Source organism: Puma concolor, chromosome D1 (genome assembly GCF_028749965.1).
Source record: "Puma concolor isolate L17-30 chromosome D1, mPumCon1.1.hap2, whole genome shotgun sequence".
Classification (NCBI taxonomy): Eukaryota; Metazoa; Chordata; class Mammalia; order Carnivora; family Felidae; genus Puma; species Puma concolor.
In genome coordinates this window covers 48259784-48276436 of record NC_141676.1, presented here as the reverse complement: position 1 = coordinate 48276436, position 16653 = coordinate 48259784, and the positions used below count along the sequence as shown (strand labels likewise).

Here is a 16653-nt window from a genome sequence, read left to right as displayed (position 1 = left end):
GCACATTCTGAAGCTAGAAACCACATTATCTTTTTTTTTTTTCTGACAAAAAAGGTAAGATATGGCAGATAAATTTTGCCTTCTTAGGTAGATATATCTATTATATAAATGTACATTTAAAAATACATGTTTTAGTTAATCTTTTTTTTTTTTTTTTTTTGAGAGAGAGAGACAGAATGTGAGCAGGGGAGGGTCAGAGAGAGAGAGGGAGACACAGAATCCAAAGCAGGCTCCAGGCCCTGAGTTGTCAGCACAGAGCCCAACACAGGGCTTGAACTCACAAAATGTGAGATCATGACCTGAGCTGAAGTCAAATGCTTGACCAACTGAGCCACCCAGGCACCCCTTTTAGTCTTTATTAAGGGAATCATAAGGGAACGTATGATCCTTTAAAGTAAGATTTAAATTAAAACAATTTTTAAAAAATTTATTTTTTATTAAAAAAAAATTTTTTTTACATTTATTTATTTTTGAGAGACAGAGCACAAGTGGGAAAGGGGCGGAGAGAGAATGAGACACAGAATCTGAAGTAGGCTCCAGGCTGCAAGCTGTCAGCACAGACCCCAACACAAGGCTCAAACTCACAAACCATGAGAGCATGACCTGAGCCGAAGTTGGACGCCTAACTGACTGAGCCACCCAGGCGCCCCAAAAATTTATTTAAAAAAATATTTATTTTGGGAGAGAGAGAGAGAGAGAGAGAATGTGTGTGTGTGAGTGGGGGAGGGGCAGAGAGAGATAGGGAGAGAGAGAGAATCCCAAGCAGGCCTCATGCTGTCAGGAGCCCAGTGTGGGGCTCAATCTCATGAACTATACCGTGAGATCATGGCCTGAGCTGAAATCAAGAGTCGGATGTTTAACGGACTGAGTCACCAATGTGCCCCTAAATTAAAATACTTTAAAGGTTTTTATTTAATAGTAGTGACTGGGAAACTTAATTGAGGATTCAGGTTAAGGTGATGGAACAATTTTGAGACAAGTCATTGAAAATCCATAACAAGACGGAATAATGAGTAAAAAACAAAATCCTTGCCTTTTAACAAACACCATAGAAAAGCACCAGTTTATTTCTAGATAGTCTGGTCTGAGATTCTTAATTGTTTTTTAAAAGGTAGCATATTATAACAGGAAAACATAAATAACTAAAAAATAATGGTAATAAATACAACAAACCCTTATAGGAAAGAGCCTTGATCCAAACTGAATTGTCAGGGAGCCTTCAGACTGAGCTTATTACATGCATTTTTCCAGCAGTTTTAAATGAGGTCAGGCTCCAGTGGGCCTGGAGACCTGTTTTGAGGGATATATCAACACCTATCAAGCCGTGAATCCTGTGCCTTTACACCTCTAATTGTTTGGGTTTCTTCCAGTCCCAAAGGCAGTAATTCAAATGTCTTTGACTTCTTAAGCCACCCTGATTTCCAGATTTCCACTGCATCTCTTTTTATAAAGCCTAGAACCTGAAATTGCCTTCAACAGATTTTTCTTATCTTTAAACTCCTAAAAATACTGCTTCTGGGCAAGCAGTGAGACTGTGCCCTCCTTCAAACCAATCTGCAGGGCCAAGGTCAAGGTGGGTGATGCAGGAGGAATGGTCACCTTTGACATGCGGAGGACTACCATAAGAGCTGGCATTAGGGGACGGTGGGCAGGGATCAAAGACCCCATAGAATGGAGCCCCAGGTCTGTAGCTCTAAAGCTTCTGACAATTCAAGCTGCCCTATTAAAGTTTGTGTAAAGAGGTCAGAAAGGGCCTTTCTTCTCTTGAAACCTCAAGATTGCTTTCTAAACTTCTGTGTCACCTGGGAGGTGTCCTCAAGTGACTCCCACAAATAGCCCAGACCCATTCTTTCCTCAGTAACATTTTCCTCACTTTGAGTTGATTGACAGCAGTCTTGTTGCCCTGGACACAGCTGATTGGACAAGAGGGAAGCCACACCCCCAGATGTGCGCCATTAGCATGACTGTGCAATAGGAATCCTGTCTATTGGACAGTGATGAACCAACTCAATCAAACCTTCACTTATGGAAAGAGTATAAATGCAAGATACACACAAGGGAGTGGAGTTTGATTGAACTCAAGTTACATACTGGGTGACAATGAGCTGCAGTTCTGGCTGTCTACCAGAAGTGCCGGTCCCAGGTCCACGCAGGGTGAGGAAGGAGGACGTCCCATGATTCCAGGCTGTGTTAGTTTCCTGTTGCTGCTGTAACTAATTAGCACAAAATTAGTGGCTTAAAACAACACAAATATGGGTTTTGGGGGTTAGAAGTCTAAAATCAAAATGTCAACAGGGGTATGTTCTTTCTGGAGGCTTCAGTAGAGAATTTAGATCCTTACCTTTTTTAGCTGAGGCTATTTGCACTCTTCAGCTTGTGGCCCTTCCTTGAATCACTCCAATCTCTTGTTTCTGTGTCACATCTCCTCCTACTGTGTTTTCTACCCTTCTGACTCCCTTTTATAAAGACTCTTGTGATGCCATTTGGCCCACCTGGATAACCCAGCACGATCTTCCCATCTCAAGATTCTTAACTTCATCACATCTGCAAAGTCCCTTTTGCCATAGAAGGTAACATTCACAGGATTAGGACGTGGAGATCTTTGGGGGGCCATTGTTCAGCTACCATACCTGCTTTGTATATTCTTTCAATAAGTCTGAATTTCTTGTAATCATCTACACAACTCTATACATTTGGGCTTCAATATCCACCCTGCTCACAGTCCCTGGCAGGGATAATGCAAGTATTATGTGATTCCACCTTCCTTGGCAATAAATAGTTGGTGAATAGCTGATCTATTTTCTGGTTGGTGACCTATTGGGTAATGACCCATTGACTTACCGTTGCCAGCCAGTGACTCATTGACTTCTAGAGAATCTGGATGAGATTGCACAGGAACAGTGCCCAATTGAGAGAGGGCTGTTTAAACTAAAAGTCACCTAGAATCAGGATTGATGGCTGATTGATGCACACGGCAGTGGAGGGCAAGCACAGTGTGTGTAAGCAGAGGAAGATGGTTGATCAATAGAAGAATTGAATGGAAACAGAATTAGAGAGATCATATGACCTGACAGAGACTGAGATGTCCTCAGGCCTGGGTCCTGTGGGGGTCTGGCTGTGCTTTCTACCCTGTCTCTTTAGTCTAACGTCCCTCTGTGTCACTGCAATAAACTACATCTCTGTTCTTAAGCCACAGTGGCACTTGATTCTTTGCAATGAAAACAGCTCCAATAAGAAGACTCTTTTTTGCTTGACTTCTTAAAAAGGTGACTCACGCAACCCTTTAAACCAAAGACCCTGTGTTCAAGAGGGGTTGTCGAGAATTCAAGAAGAGCAATGAGGAGGTGGGGTATTGCCCCTGTGGCCTCCTTATATCCAAGGTACTTTAGCTCTATGCCCTGGTGGTCCTCACTTCCCCACAGCTAGAACTAGAGAAGCTCTGAGGGAAGACCGCGGTTCTCCCACCCTGAACAGGATGAGGGGTTACTTGACAATTTTTTCAGGGTTGGGTTGCTGAGGAAAACAAAACAAAACAAAACTATTCTCACATTCCTACCCTTACCATATTACCTCAGTCCACAGGTCTGGATTTGATTTCTGCCTCAGTTTCCCTGCACTGAACTTCATTTCCTCACCCTGAATTCTCCCCATCCTACTCTCTCCCTGGGTTGGCTGTCCCTTGCTTTACCCCCAGAAAGTGGTCGAGGCCAGGCTGTGACTGAGCCATTACTCAGAACCATATTACCGAAGCACCTTCTGCTGTCTGGACTCACACCCGTCGGGTACTGGCACCTGCTTCTGCCACGCCCAAGCCGGCCTGTCCTCTGGACATCACGTGTGCCTTCCAACCTCCCAGAACCCCGCTGCCTCTGTCCCTACCTCCCCAGGATATAGGGTACTTCAGAAAGCACCTGGAAATCCCAGAACCGTAGACTAATGAGATGATTTTTGTTCAGCGGCATGTGTTCTGTGCAACAAAGTATTAATAGGGTCTCTGCTGCCTCCATGGCTTTAGTTGTCAGGGAAAAATTGAAGACCAAAACTGCTGAGGAGCTGACTGGTGATTTAATTTTCTCTAATTTTTCTACCTCTAGGGAAACTGTCAACTTAATTAGAAGCCAGACCTCTCAACTCTGCTGCAAAGTGTGAGTGGTTGCCCTGGGTTTGCAGGCCTACTGGCTCAGCTGGGAGGTCTCAGACACTGGGTCCTGTGGGACAAAGCCACCGGGGGGAGGAGGTCCTGAGACAGTTGCCCCTGCTGCCCGGCACGTTGCAGGGAAATCCTGCTTTGACAGTCCTGCTAGGATCGAATCTGCTCTCAGGTCACCCTGTCAGAAGCTGTTCCTCCTGGGTCTGTTTCCCTCCCGCCAGCAGCTGTTTCTACTGTGGAGCTGGCATTGTTTCTCCTTAATTCTTGGGGTACCAGACAAGACCTGGGTGTACAGAGAGAACCCCAAGGTGCAATACATTGGTTTCCTAAGCCCTGGACATAGCGCTAAAAGGCTGGCAGTAGGCTCTGCAGCCCGAGACAGGGTTCAGTCTGCAGCATTTCCCAAGCTTATTTGGTCTTGCAACACTCCGGTTTTAGAGCACTGATTAACATCTCCCTCAAATAGTGTTCAGTGGAACACGTGTTAAGAAAATGTTACTCTATTATAAGATTTATCACACTGTATTGCAATGATTTATTTGCATGTCTCCCTTTTCCACCAGGCTACGATGTCCTAAAGGGCAAGAAACGTATCTTATTCATCTTCTTAGCTCCGGCACCTAGTAAAGTGCTCCTTCATGGAGTTGGTCCCCTACCCAGCTCATGTCAAGGTCACCAACAATCTTCACTGCATTCAAATCCCTGGTAACATTTGGCATCCCCTCCTTCTCGAAACACCCTGGTCTCTTAGCTCCTGTGACACCGTACCCTCCTGGTTTTCTTCCACAAGGCCAGCAACGCCTTTGCAGTCCCCCTACAGAATCCTTCTCCCTACCTGTTAAAAAATATTGCAGTGCCCAGGGCTCCATCCCTGAACAGTTCCTTTGCTCTGGCTACACTCTTTTCCTCGGTGACCCTGAGCAGATCCACAGCATGAAGCACTTTCTATAAGCCAGTGGTTATCATGCATATATCTCTCCATGTGATCTTTCTCTTGAGCTCTAGACTCCCATGTGACATCTGGTCTTAGATGTCAGTGTTTGACAAATCTCAAACAAAACTCTTGATTTTACCCAGCAAACCTGTTTATCTTCTGGTCCTCCCTACAGTAGTAAGTAGCATCACCAGCCACCAACTGCTCACATCTCTGAAATCTGAAAACCATCCCACTTCTTTACCTTCCTTTTCAGTCCCTCAGGACAATCCTACTAGTACTACCACTATAATCGTTCGGAATATTGTTATTATTATTATTGGATATTCACTCCCCTCCCCCTCTCTCCATAGAATATACTTCCCATACACCTCATTGATATTGGACTCCGGTAGGTGACTTGCTTTGGCCATTGGGATGTTAGCAACCGTGTCCAGAGCTGAGACCCTAACTGTATTTGAAAAAACATAGTTTGGTACTTACATCCTGTTGGTTATCAATATGTTACCTCTCAGTCCAAGTTCACCGTTCGTTGCCCGATCTATAGAAGTGGATAAGGGTCTTTTACATCTATTGCCTTTGCCAGCTGACATGATGTTAAGTTTTGTCACTAGAGGGAGCTGGAGGTGTCTGACTCCCTCTGCATACCTGCCGACCAGCCTGCAATGCCCTGCTCCCCAGAGGGGGTTCTGGCTTGCCTGACAACTTATGGAGCAGCTCTGGCTTAGCAGCCCAACAAACTTGTCTTCCATCACATTTCTCCTCAACTATCCCCATAGCCTCTGAACTCGTCTCTTTTCTTCCATTCTTGCTACCCTGCAACACATCGTGATTCCAGCTGATTAATGATGTTATCATACATGACGTTTTAATATATATCAGGTTCTGTTTAGACTCATTTATCCTATTCTAGCACATGCTCTATCACTTATTTGATTTAGAGCCCTTGCCACAATATTTTAATTATGATATCTTTATTAAATATCCTCCCACCTGGTAAGGCAGGCCCTCCTCACTGCTCTTCAACATTTTTTTTGTTCAACTACACTTCCTGTTCACTCTTCCAGATAAATTTTAGAAGAATCATTTTGTCATGTTCCCCCAAACCCTCCAATATTACAGATTCCTTTGGGAAAATGAACATCTTTATACTATTGAGTTTTTCTATCTAAGAGATTGACACATCTATATTTAGTTATCTTTTTTTCAATAAAGCTTCCTGAGGTTCATTCTGTTGGTCCTGCACTTTCTTTGTGAAGATTATTTGTGGGCATTTATTGCTTTTATTGCTATTACAAACAGGATTCTTTACTTTTCTATTATAGCCTTTAAATGATTACTGTTGTTATATAGAAAAGTTGTTGATTTTTGCATGTTTATTCTGCAATGAATTATTTTATTGAATTCTCCTTGCTAATTCCATGTGTTTTCAATAGATTCTCTTGAGTTCTTTGGGGTATGAAATCATACTGAGTGTAAATAATGTTTTTCCTCCTCCTTTCCAATAATTTACCTCATACTGATGTTTGGTATCTTACTATGCCAACCAGAACTTCTAGTTGTTACATGATACATGATATCATGATACAATGTTACATGATAATGGTATTCTGGAAAATGTTTGCATTCATATGTAAAACATGAACATTGACCCTTTTCTCACACATTCCTATAAAAGCTAACTCAAGATGAATCTTAGGCTCAAATATAGAGTTTTAGCTCTTAAGAAGAAAGCACAGGAAAAATAATATTCATGTCTTTGGGCTAGGCAATGATTTTTTAGGACACACAAAAAAGCATGAATCATAAAAGAAAAAGTGGCAAATTAGACTTCATCAAAATCAAAACTTTCGCTTTTTGCAAGACATTCTTCAGAAAATGAAAAGACAAGCCACCAAGGGGAGAAAATATTGCGAAACACAAATCTGATAGAGAATTTGTATCCAGAGTACATAAAAAACCCTCACAGCCCAATAATAATAAGATAAACAGCTGTAGAAAAAAATAACTAGATGAAGAGTTTGAACAGACCCTTCACCAAACAAAGATATTTTGGTGGCAAATAGACACATGAAAAGATGCTCAGCCTTATCTGTTATCAGAGAAATAAAAATTAAAACCAAACCAAGAGACTACATCTACTAGTCAGCTCAAATGAAAAGGCTGATCATATCGAGTGTTAGTGCAGAAGGGTACAGAGCACGGGACTCTCATGTGGTGTTGGTGGGAATGCAAAACAGGACGGCACTTTGGAAAACAGCTTGGTAGTTTCTCTGGAGTTCAATATTTACTAATTATGACCCAGCGTTCCTACTCCTAGATATTTACCCAATAAAAATAAACATATGTTCATACAAAAACCTTTACGCAAGTGCTCATAGAAGCTTCCTGCCTGATAGTCTGAAGCTGAAAACATCCCCATGTCTATCAACCGTTGGACTGTGAAACAACTTCTGGCACACGCATACAGTGGAATAGTGCTCGGGCAGCCACGTGGATGGATTGCAGAAGTCGAACGCTAAGTGAAAGGAGCAGGCCACCATATGATTTCGCCATATGACATTCTGGAAGAGGCCACCCTACAGACACAGATCAGAAAAATGGTTGCCAGGGTTGGGGTTAGGGAGAGAATTAACTCCAAATGAGCTTAAGGGAAGCTTTTGGGGTGATGGACATAGTTTATACATTGAATGTCGTGGTGCTTAAGTAACTATATAGATTTGCTAATAGTCATCAAATTGTAAATTTTAAAGAGGTACATTTTAGCATATGCAAACTAAATCTCAACAAATCTGACATTTATTTATTTATTTATTTATTTATTTATATTTTTGTTTTAGAGACAGAGAGAGCATGCATAGGGGGAAGAGCAGAGGGACAGAGAGAGAGAGGATCTCAAGCAGGCTCCGTGCTCAGCACAGAGCCCGATGCAAGACTTGATCCCGTGACTATGGAATCATAGAACTGAGCTGAAATCAAGAGTCAGGTGCTCAACTGACCAAGCCACCCAGGCGCCCCAACAAATCTGACTTTTAGAGAAGATATGGATGCATAGGCCAAAAAAAAAAAAAAAAAATGGTAGCATTAGCTACAATCTTTGTTTTACTCTTAGTTTTAATAGCGATGCCATTATGTATTATTTTGGCAACAAGTTTGAAAACGAGAGACATATTCTTTGTTAGGCTAAGGAACTAGCCTTCTGCATCACTAAGATTTCTTAGCTGTTCATAACAGAAACTGATGCTGGAGGATTTCAGTGAAGAAGAAATTTTGATGGGACCCTGGATAGCTCAGAGAATCACCACAAGGTCAAGAACGGATGGAACCTGGGCAGTGGTCACCATGGCCCAGATGCCCCAGAAGACAGGTGTGGCCATGGCCATCTTGGATGTGAGATGCCACAGCTTGAGATGCCACAGCACTGTTGGCCCCTGGAACCCAGATACAGCAACTGCACTGCTGTCCCTGCAAACCCATGTTACTGCTGTTACTGGAGCCATCATACAAAATCCTCTGCATTTAATGAAACCAAATTAAAAATAAAAAACTCTCTGCTGCCTCTTTTCTTTGCTCCATCATCTGAGTGTAGGCCGAGTGCCTCACTGTTGCTGCAGGGGTGGGGCCAGCGCCTGGAAGAGTGAGCGTCTGGCATTTTCTCCATTTTCATACTCGGAGATAGCTCTGTCTGTCACCCAAATCCAGAAAGTGAGAAATTTCCCAAACATAGGGAGAGGGTTCAGATGTGGAGTGCCAGCCCACTAACCACCTCCATCCCAACAAATGTCCACTTGTCCCATCTATTCCTGGTATTTTAGAGAATGTCCCCTTTGGGAATTGATGTTGAATTTTCATAAATGATTTTCCTGCTCCTAGTGAGATAATCATATGGTTTGTCTTATTTGACCCTTTGATGTGTTCTATAAACAGATTTACTAATATTGAAACAGGTTTGCATTCTTCGGGTAAACCCTACTTGGTTGTGCTAAATTATTCTTTTAATATACTGTTGAATTCAATTTGCTGGCATTTTGTCTAGAATTTTCACATCTATATTCATGAGTGAGATTGGTCCTGTTTTCTTTTATGCTGTCTCTTTGTCAGCTTCAATGACATTCTGGACTCTTCCTCTCAGGGATTTCATGCCCCCTGATTGGGATTTGAGCCCTGAAATCTTTTTCATAAACCGCAGGCTTTACGACAACTCACATGGCTCATCAAGGGTTAGGAAATTACGGGGATAGACACAGATATGATGGGAAGTCCAGATGCCTAAGGCATCCCTTAAATTACTCTGGGACATTTACTGAGGGCAGACCATGTGCCAGCTGCTGAATTATTTAACCTGACGCTTAAATAAGCTTCTCCTCTGTGGGTAGAATTCAGATGACATGTGAAAATCATCTGGAAATAAGAGCATGTGAGAAGAGATGCGAGGCCATCTCATCTACCTGTGTTTTTTTTTTTTTTTTTTTTTTTTTGGTGGGGGACATGAAGCTCAGAGAAGGAAAGAGTGTTGCCCAAGGTACAGACCCCAGTTTCCCTGACTCTGTCCTTTGTTCTTCCAAAGACTCTACTTCATAGACAGTGCAGCTAAAAAACAGGTCCAGACCCTGGTGAAAACATCGTCACCAGCAAGGGCCGGCAAACTGAAAGCCCTGGCCCAGCTGGTATTGATGGGCTCCATACACAGGCCCCTGCCATCCTGCCCACCCGAACCGGTCCTGTCCAAACATGAGGACAAGGAGCATCAAATATACTCCAAAGATTACATCAGGGGTTTGGAGCCAGGCTGCCTGGAGGCAAACACTGCTTCCACCTCGTCGCAGCTGTGAGACCTGGGATTCCGACGCCTCCGTTCTTCATCTGTGAAATGGGGTATGAGAGTGCTTACAGTCCAACCTGGCCCGGGCTCCGAGCAAGCCCTCGGGTTATTTCTATAAGGAGCCGGCTTCGTGCCACGCCTGTGCCCGCGAGTGAGGCTACGGAGAGAACTCGGACTCAAAACAATGTATTATTGCAATGCCAACACCTGCTCAAAATACGTGACTTTTGCTCACAGGGATGGCATCTTTAGAAAACCGTATCTTTGATTTTTCTCCTGAAGCTCCCGAAGTATTTAACAGGACAAAAAGGAGCTTTGAATAATGATCAGAAAATTTCCTCAGCCTCTTCTCCAGGTTCTTTGATTTTTGCAGAGACACTCTGGGGATTTCCCAACTGTGTCGCCGCTCCCGCTGCTCATGGCCCAGGGGATGTCTGGCAGCTGGTGGCCAGTGCCCAGAGGCTGAAGTCACAGGCTGGACGCCTACAAATGTCTCCTGGCCACTCAGATCCCTATTCCTGCTTTAGGAAGGGGGTGTTCTTGTCTGTGGTGTTCACCCCACTCCCGCACACTCATGCCATGCCTAGGAGCTTGGCTGTGCTCTCCAGGCCAGTGGCTACTCCTGTTTCACCGTAGAGGCGTCTGCACAGCTTTGCCTGGGGTCTGCGCCTTGCATCTATGTCCCCAGCTCTAGCGTCCCCATGGTCTAGCCCTTGTTACTTTTTAGAACACATAACAGACCAGGGACAGACGCTGTTCCACAGCAGAGTTCTGCAAACAGCCTGAGTTCATAACAGCCTTGGCCTAGAGTGGGCTGATGCCACGGGCGACAGAGGGTCCTCCGATGGCACTTCCGGATATGCTCTGAAGGCAGAGCTCTGCCTTCACCTTGACCATCACCCACTCTGGGTCTTGGTTTCCTCAGCTGGGCAATGAAAGCCCTTCCTATAGCACTGATCTCCCTGGTCTAGTGGGCTTTAAAACAGGGTAAGTGAAAGTCAGAGGTCTTTGGACAATAGAAAGCTGTCATGAGTAAGGCAGTCGTATGTGTTGAGGTGTTTAACTGACATCCAATATGAGAAGACATCTTTATCAACAATAGAATAGAAACAGTCTGAACCCCACTTAAAGGAGGGGCTACAGGGGTGTCCCCAGGCATGCCCCAGAGGAATTACAGCTGGGCTTTACAGGGACGAAATTCATCGGAGACTCCTCTCTATCTCTGTCTGGGGCCATGTGCCTCTGTCTGTTCCATTTTTGTCTCTGTAAACCAGTTCGTTCTCCAAGGCTCACAGGTGTACTCCCAAAATGCAGCTACAGAATTCAGCCCTGCCCCACATCAGGGCAGCATGAGGCCTGGCTTTTCCTAACCTACAGTTACAGTGCCCATCACCAGGTGGCTGATTCCATCCTCGTGGCCTAAGACGGACCTGGCGGGGTGTCCACCTTTAGCCCAATCAGGACTCTGTGTCCAGTAGGGCCCCCTGTTACCTAGAACTGACATCAGCGTGTGGCAGGTAGGTTCTCCGAGACCGAGGGAGAGGCTGGCACACCCTTGCTGGGGCTCAGACATCCATCTCTTTCATTTCACAAATGGGTAAAACAGGGGTGCTTGGGGGGCTCAGTTGTTTGAGTGTCCCACTCTCGATTTCGGCTCAGGTCATGATCTCAGGGTTCACAAGTTTGAGTCCCATGCTGGGCTCCACACTGATAGCACGCCAAGCCTTCTTGGGATTCTTTCTCTCTCCCTCTCTTTCTGCTCCTCTCCCGCTTGTGTTCTCTCTCTTTCTCCCTTTCTCTCTCAAAATAAATGAATAAACTTTAAAAAAAAAAAAAAAACCAAATGAGTAAAACAAATGAGGGAGTGAAAATGATTAGTGCACTATTACTCAGAGAAGGGCAATGTAGGCTTGCATTCAGGCCTCCCCACCCATAATACGGACTTTTTCCATGATATCCCTCCTGCCCTTTTCTGCTTCAGACTCAGACAAGTGTTTGTGTTAGGTGGCCTTGTTCTCTAATAAAGAAATGGAAATCAAAACAACACCCCTGTGAAGCCAGGCTGGCCATGTGGGCAAGTTAATGTTGGTGGGAAGGGCTGTCTTCTATGGCTAAGCCTCCGAAGCAGGGCTGTGGGCCTCACTCTGAATGAAGCCTGCGGGGTCCAGGCGAGGCACCAAATGGGGCCGATGTGGCGCCTCTGCTCACTCACTAGACCTGGGCAGACCACTCACAGACGTCAGCCCTAGAAGGCGTCCTGGGACACGCCTCCTGCCTCCCAGTCCCACTCCTTGTATGGTGACAGAGAGCCCAGATCACATCCCATACCCACCCTCTCCTGGATGCACCAGAGAAGGGAACGTTTATTTTGAGAAACGTTGGTGCTAGGTTCTTTGGGGATATATGGTGCTAGGCTCTTTGGGGATATAATGGTGAGCAATCAGGCCATGTCTCTGCCCTGAGGGGGCTTGTGGCCTGAGCACCTTGTGTACATGCTGTGAAAGGAAGGAAGGGGCAGGGACCACAGGAGCATGGGAAGGCTCTGGCCCTGGTGGGGTGTGGGGGCAGCAGGGGCCACCCGCCATAAAGAGGGACACCTGGGCTGAGGCCTGCAGGATGCATTAGGATGGTCACTAACATTTCCAAACACTCACAACGTGCCTGGTACTGTGGTCTACACACAGTGCCTCATGTACTCCTGCAGCATTGGAGTGCACCCATTTTACAGATAAGGAGACTGAGGTGTGGAGAGCTTTAGTAAGTTGCCCAAAGCTACACAGGTTTTAAAAAAAAAAAAAAGGTGCTGGAGCTGGAGATTGGAATCCTGAGGGTCTGACTACAGGTCCTGTGTGTGGAACCACTAACCACAGCAGACATTAGCAGGTGGGGGAAGAACAGGGGAGGTCCCTGGGGGAGACCCGGTAGAGAGGCCAGCTCTGGCTGCAGCACAGTGAGTGAGGCACAGCCCGGAGCAGGCTAAGACCCGAGGCCTTGTAGGGCCTTGGGAGCCATATTAGGAATTGTATTCTTATCTGGAACACAATAGGTCAGAAGACACTGAATAAACTGAAGGACAGAAAACACATGATCAGAACTGTATTTTTAAAGCATTTTTTTTTTAACGTTTATTCATTTTTGAGAGACAGAGTGTGAATGGGAGAGAGGCCGAGAGTGGGGGAGACACAGAATCTGAAGCAGGCTTCAGGCTCCATGCTGTCAGCACAGAGCCTGACCCGGGGCTCGAACTCATGAACTGCCAGATCATGACCTGAGCTGAAGTCAGACGCTCAACCAACTGAGCCACCCAGGTGCCCCAGAACTATATTTTTAAAAGACCATTCTACGTGGGGCACCCGGATTGCAACCCCGGTTGACAGTCTGACTTCAACTCAGGTCATGATCTTGCAGTTCGTGAGTCTAGCCCCACTTCAGGCTCTCTGCTGTCAGCACAGAGCTCACTTTGGATCCTCTGTCCCCCTCTCTTTGTGCCCCTCCCCTGCTCATGCTCTCTCTCTCAAAAATAAATAAGCATTAAAAAAAAAAGACTATTCCGTGTCCAGAATGGAGATCAGATTGAAGGGACAGGAGTACATATGAGGAGACAAAGTCAGGGGTCACCGCAGGGTCCCAGAGAAGGGGTGCTGGCAGCTTGAGGGAGGGGCCAGTGAAGAAAGAGGGAAGTGGGAAGGGGCCTGGGAAAGCTCTTGACAGTGGTTGGTGAAGAGGGGGCTGCAGAGGAGAGTGGTATCAAGGGGACGCCTCAGATTCTGGCTTGTACCACAAGATGGAGAGGGGCCTGCCACTGAGATGGAAGACACTGGAAGGATGTGTTTATTTTCTGCATTCGTCCACACTTTTGTGTAAGTATGGCGCTTAAATTCTAAGGCCAATTTTACTTGGAGGATATTTAAGAATAGCCGTGTGTAAGGCAGTGGTTTGATGCCTCTTGGGAAAAAACAAAATGGCAGCCTTGTCTTTCCTGCCACTCATGGACCCTGCAATGGCACAAGGAAAATGACATTGAGGATGGCGCCAGAGCCCACCCTCAGCGGAGTAAAGGGAATGGGTTCTCAGCAGCCTTTCTGGAGACAAAGTCTCATGCCTGGATTTCAAAGCTCACTTTGCAGGAAATTCATAGTGTGTCCTAGAATTCCACATTCCCCGGAACCCGGGTTTTCCCAGGGAAGCCTGAGTATGGGGGACACCCATGTAACCATTGCAAAGTAGCAGGTGCAGAGCAGTACCATGGAAAGTCCCGGGGAAGCGCTGCAAAGTTCCACCGCCTGCCCCTGGAGCTGGGAAGAGATTTGGAAGTGGAGGACAAGGAAGCAGTCACTAGAGACTGCTTCAAGCAATAGGGAGAGAGCAGCCCTTCAAGCAATAGGGAGAATCCCCCCCACTCCTACCAGCACACACAGCTCTGTCATCCCATCTAAAATCTCTTCCTCCGGCAGAGATGCTCTCCTCACAGGCAAGGCATTTAGTGAAGCAGGTTTACTGGCCATGGTGGGGCCTGTCCAGAGGTCCCTTTGGGACCCGGGCACTCGTTCCCCCAGGTGCCAGGAGTGAAGGTTGCTGATGGCTCACAGTCTAGACCCCCCTGAAACTGCCCTCCACCTCCTCACTGCTGCACGCAGGCCCTGTGCTCTTCTGGAGGCAGCCTTGCCTGATTCCAGACAACCCTGAAGGCCAGCCTGGACGCAGAGCTCCATGGGGAATGGGTCCCTGTTGTGACTGCCTCTCTGTTCAGCTTCTCCCTTGGCCCCATCCCGCTTTTCTTACTCAGAGAATATCCCTGAAAAACCTCAGCCTCCGGATTTCCACCTCCCTCTCAGAGTCTGTCTCCAGGGGAGTCTGACTTACCGCACCGATGGCTTTGTAACGTGGCATTTTGGCTTTGTTCATGTAAAAGAATTCCCTTGCTTGTGTGTTTCCTGTTGGGGTGTGTCACAAGGGAGATTCCCTTGAGATTTTGGAGGGTAAAAGGGAGGCAGAGCCTGGCTCTGTAGCTAATGTGCTGACTCAGCTCCTTGCATGAAGCAGCAGCTGGACCAGATGCGTGAGTTTAGCTAAGTGATGAGGAGCCCGGCCTCGACATGGTTTCCACTCCACCAAGGTCAGGGGCAACAAGAATGGACACAGCTTCCAGGCTGTCCTTGTGGGGTCCCTGCTTGTGCCTGTGGGGCTCCAGCCTGCTGGTGATCTTTGCTTCCTGACTTCCCTACGGCCTTCAAGCTCCAGTATCGGATGCACAGACATCTGTACAGGGGCCATTTTTAATCCATTCCCACGATGCATGGGTCAGCTCCCTGCAAGCCATTCCTTGATATCCCAATCTCTTTTTCTAGAGATCTACTTGTTTTGCTTCACAGGTCCAACCCTGACTGACACAGACACACGTTCTAATTAGGGGCAAGTTGAAGCTGCTGCATAGATTAGTGCAGAAGCAAATAGGGTCAGATTAGCTACAAAAATAGAAGCACGGCTGGCAATGTCTGCTCTTTGAAGAAAGACATGTGAGCAGTAGGTATGTCTACCCTGGTGCTGGGATAGGGAAGATGAGGCTGTCCCAGCCCAGAACGAACACGGAACAGATGGAGCAACAGACTCAGATAGTGTTGGAGGAGATCTTGCCCCAGCCTCCTGGTTTACGGCAGCACCAGTGTCTCACAGGGAGGGGCTGGTAGTGAAATCCTTACCTGGCACCTGCACAGGGTTATTGCCGGCACCATTTTTGGATGTGTGAACATATACAAACAACTCCGTTCATCCACTGTTTGCCTCACTTATTCTCAGCTCTTTTTCTTGTGGTCCATAAAAGGCCGAGTTTTAACGTCCCTGCTGACAGATGCAGTACACGGGTGTGGCTGACCAGGTGAGCCCCAACCTATACAGACTCCGGTCCAAGCTGAGTTCTTGTCCTGAGACATTTCACCTTATCTAAGGGCATCTGTTTTCAAGTCTTGTCTTTCCATCTTCTTTCAGGAAGCCGTTATTTTACTTTCCATCCTCCGAATGAGACTGGACGTTGCCCCTCGGAGTTTCCGTGGCTGCGAGTGATTTACCTGACATGGAAGGATGAATAAGAATGTAGGCATAAGCAAGCAGAGACAGAAAGTTACCAACTGAGTCATAAGAGGGGATAAAGAGTAAGAGCAACAAAAAGGAATTGGAAGGAGGAGGTTTATTAGCTAATACTTGAACACATGATGGCCCCAGAGCAGAATTCTTAACGGATACTATGATTTTCACACATATTTTATCTGCAAAGCTGGAAAAGGCCTGTGAGAAGGGAATGTAAGATTCCAGAGCAGTTTACCTTTCAATTCTTCTCCTTAGAAGACCTATCCTTGGGCTCTTTGGCTCTAGGGCCTTCACTAGGGTTCCTTGCTGCTTTCTTCCCAAACCTCCCCTTCCTCTGAGTGTGGCCTAAGTACTTTGGAGCTGGTTCTCCTGGAAGCTGCATTGTTTGGAGGGCGCGCAGGAGCGGAGACTCCCGAGGGCAGGGCCAGGGGCGGAGCCTTCAGAAGGCAGGGCCAGGGGCGGAGCCTCCCGAGGGCAGGGCCAGGGGCGGTGCCTCCCGAGGGCAGGGCCAGGGGCGGAGCCTTCCGAAGACAGGACCAGGGGCGGAGCCTTCAGAAGGCAGGGCCAGGGGCGGAGCCTCCCGGGGGCAGGGCCAGGGGCAGAGCCTCCCGGGGGCAGGGCCAGGAGGCCTTTCTTTTTCTGAGAACTCCAATTATTAGCATA

At 46.6% G+C, this 16653-nt stretch overlaps 1 long non-coding RNA gene across 2 annotated transcripts; it reads right to left on the bottom strand.

Moving 5' to 3' along the window:
- Positions 1-888: 888 nt before the first annotated feature.
- On the bottom strand, positions 889-16375 carry LOC147576656 (uncharacterized). 2 transcript variants are annotated; one of them, XR_015241016.1, is made up of 4 exons: positions 16226-16375; positions 15842-15971; positions 14770-14840; positions 889-2213 (listed from the first exon to the last, which is right to left on the bottom strand). It is a non-coding gene; the product is annotated as an uncharacterized LOC147576656 (long non-coding RNA). The 2 variants fall into 2 exon arrangements; XR_015241015.1 differs by having other exon boundaries at positions 14770-15971.
- Positions 16376-16653: the final 278 nt, after the last annotated feature.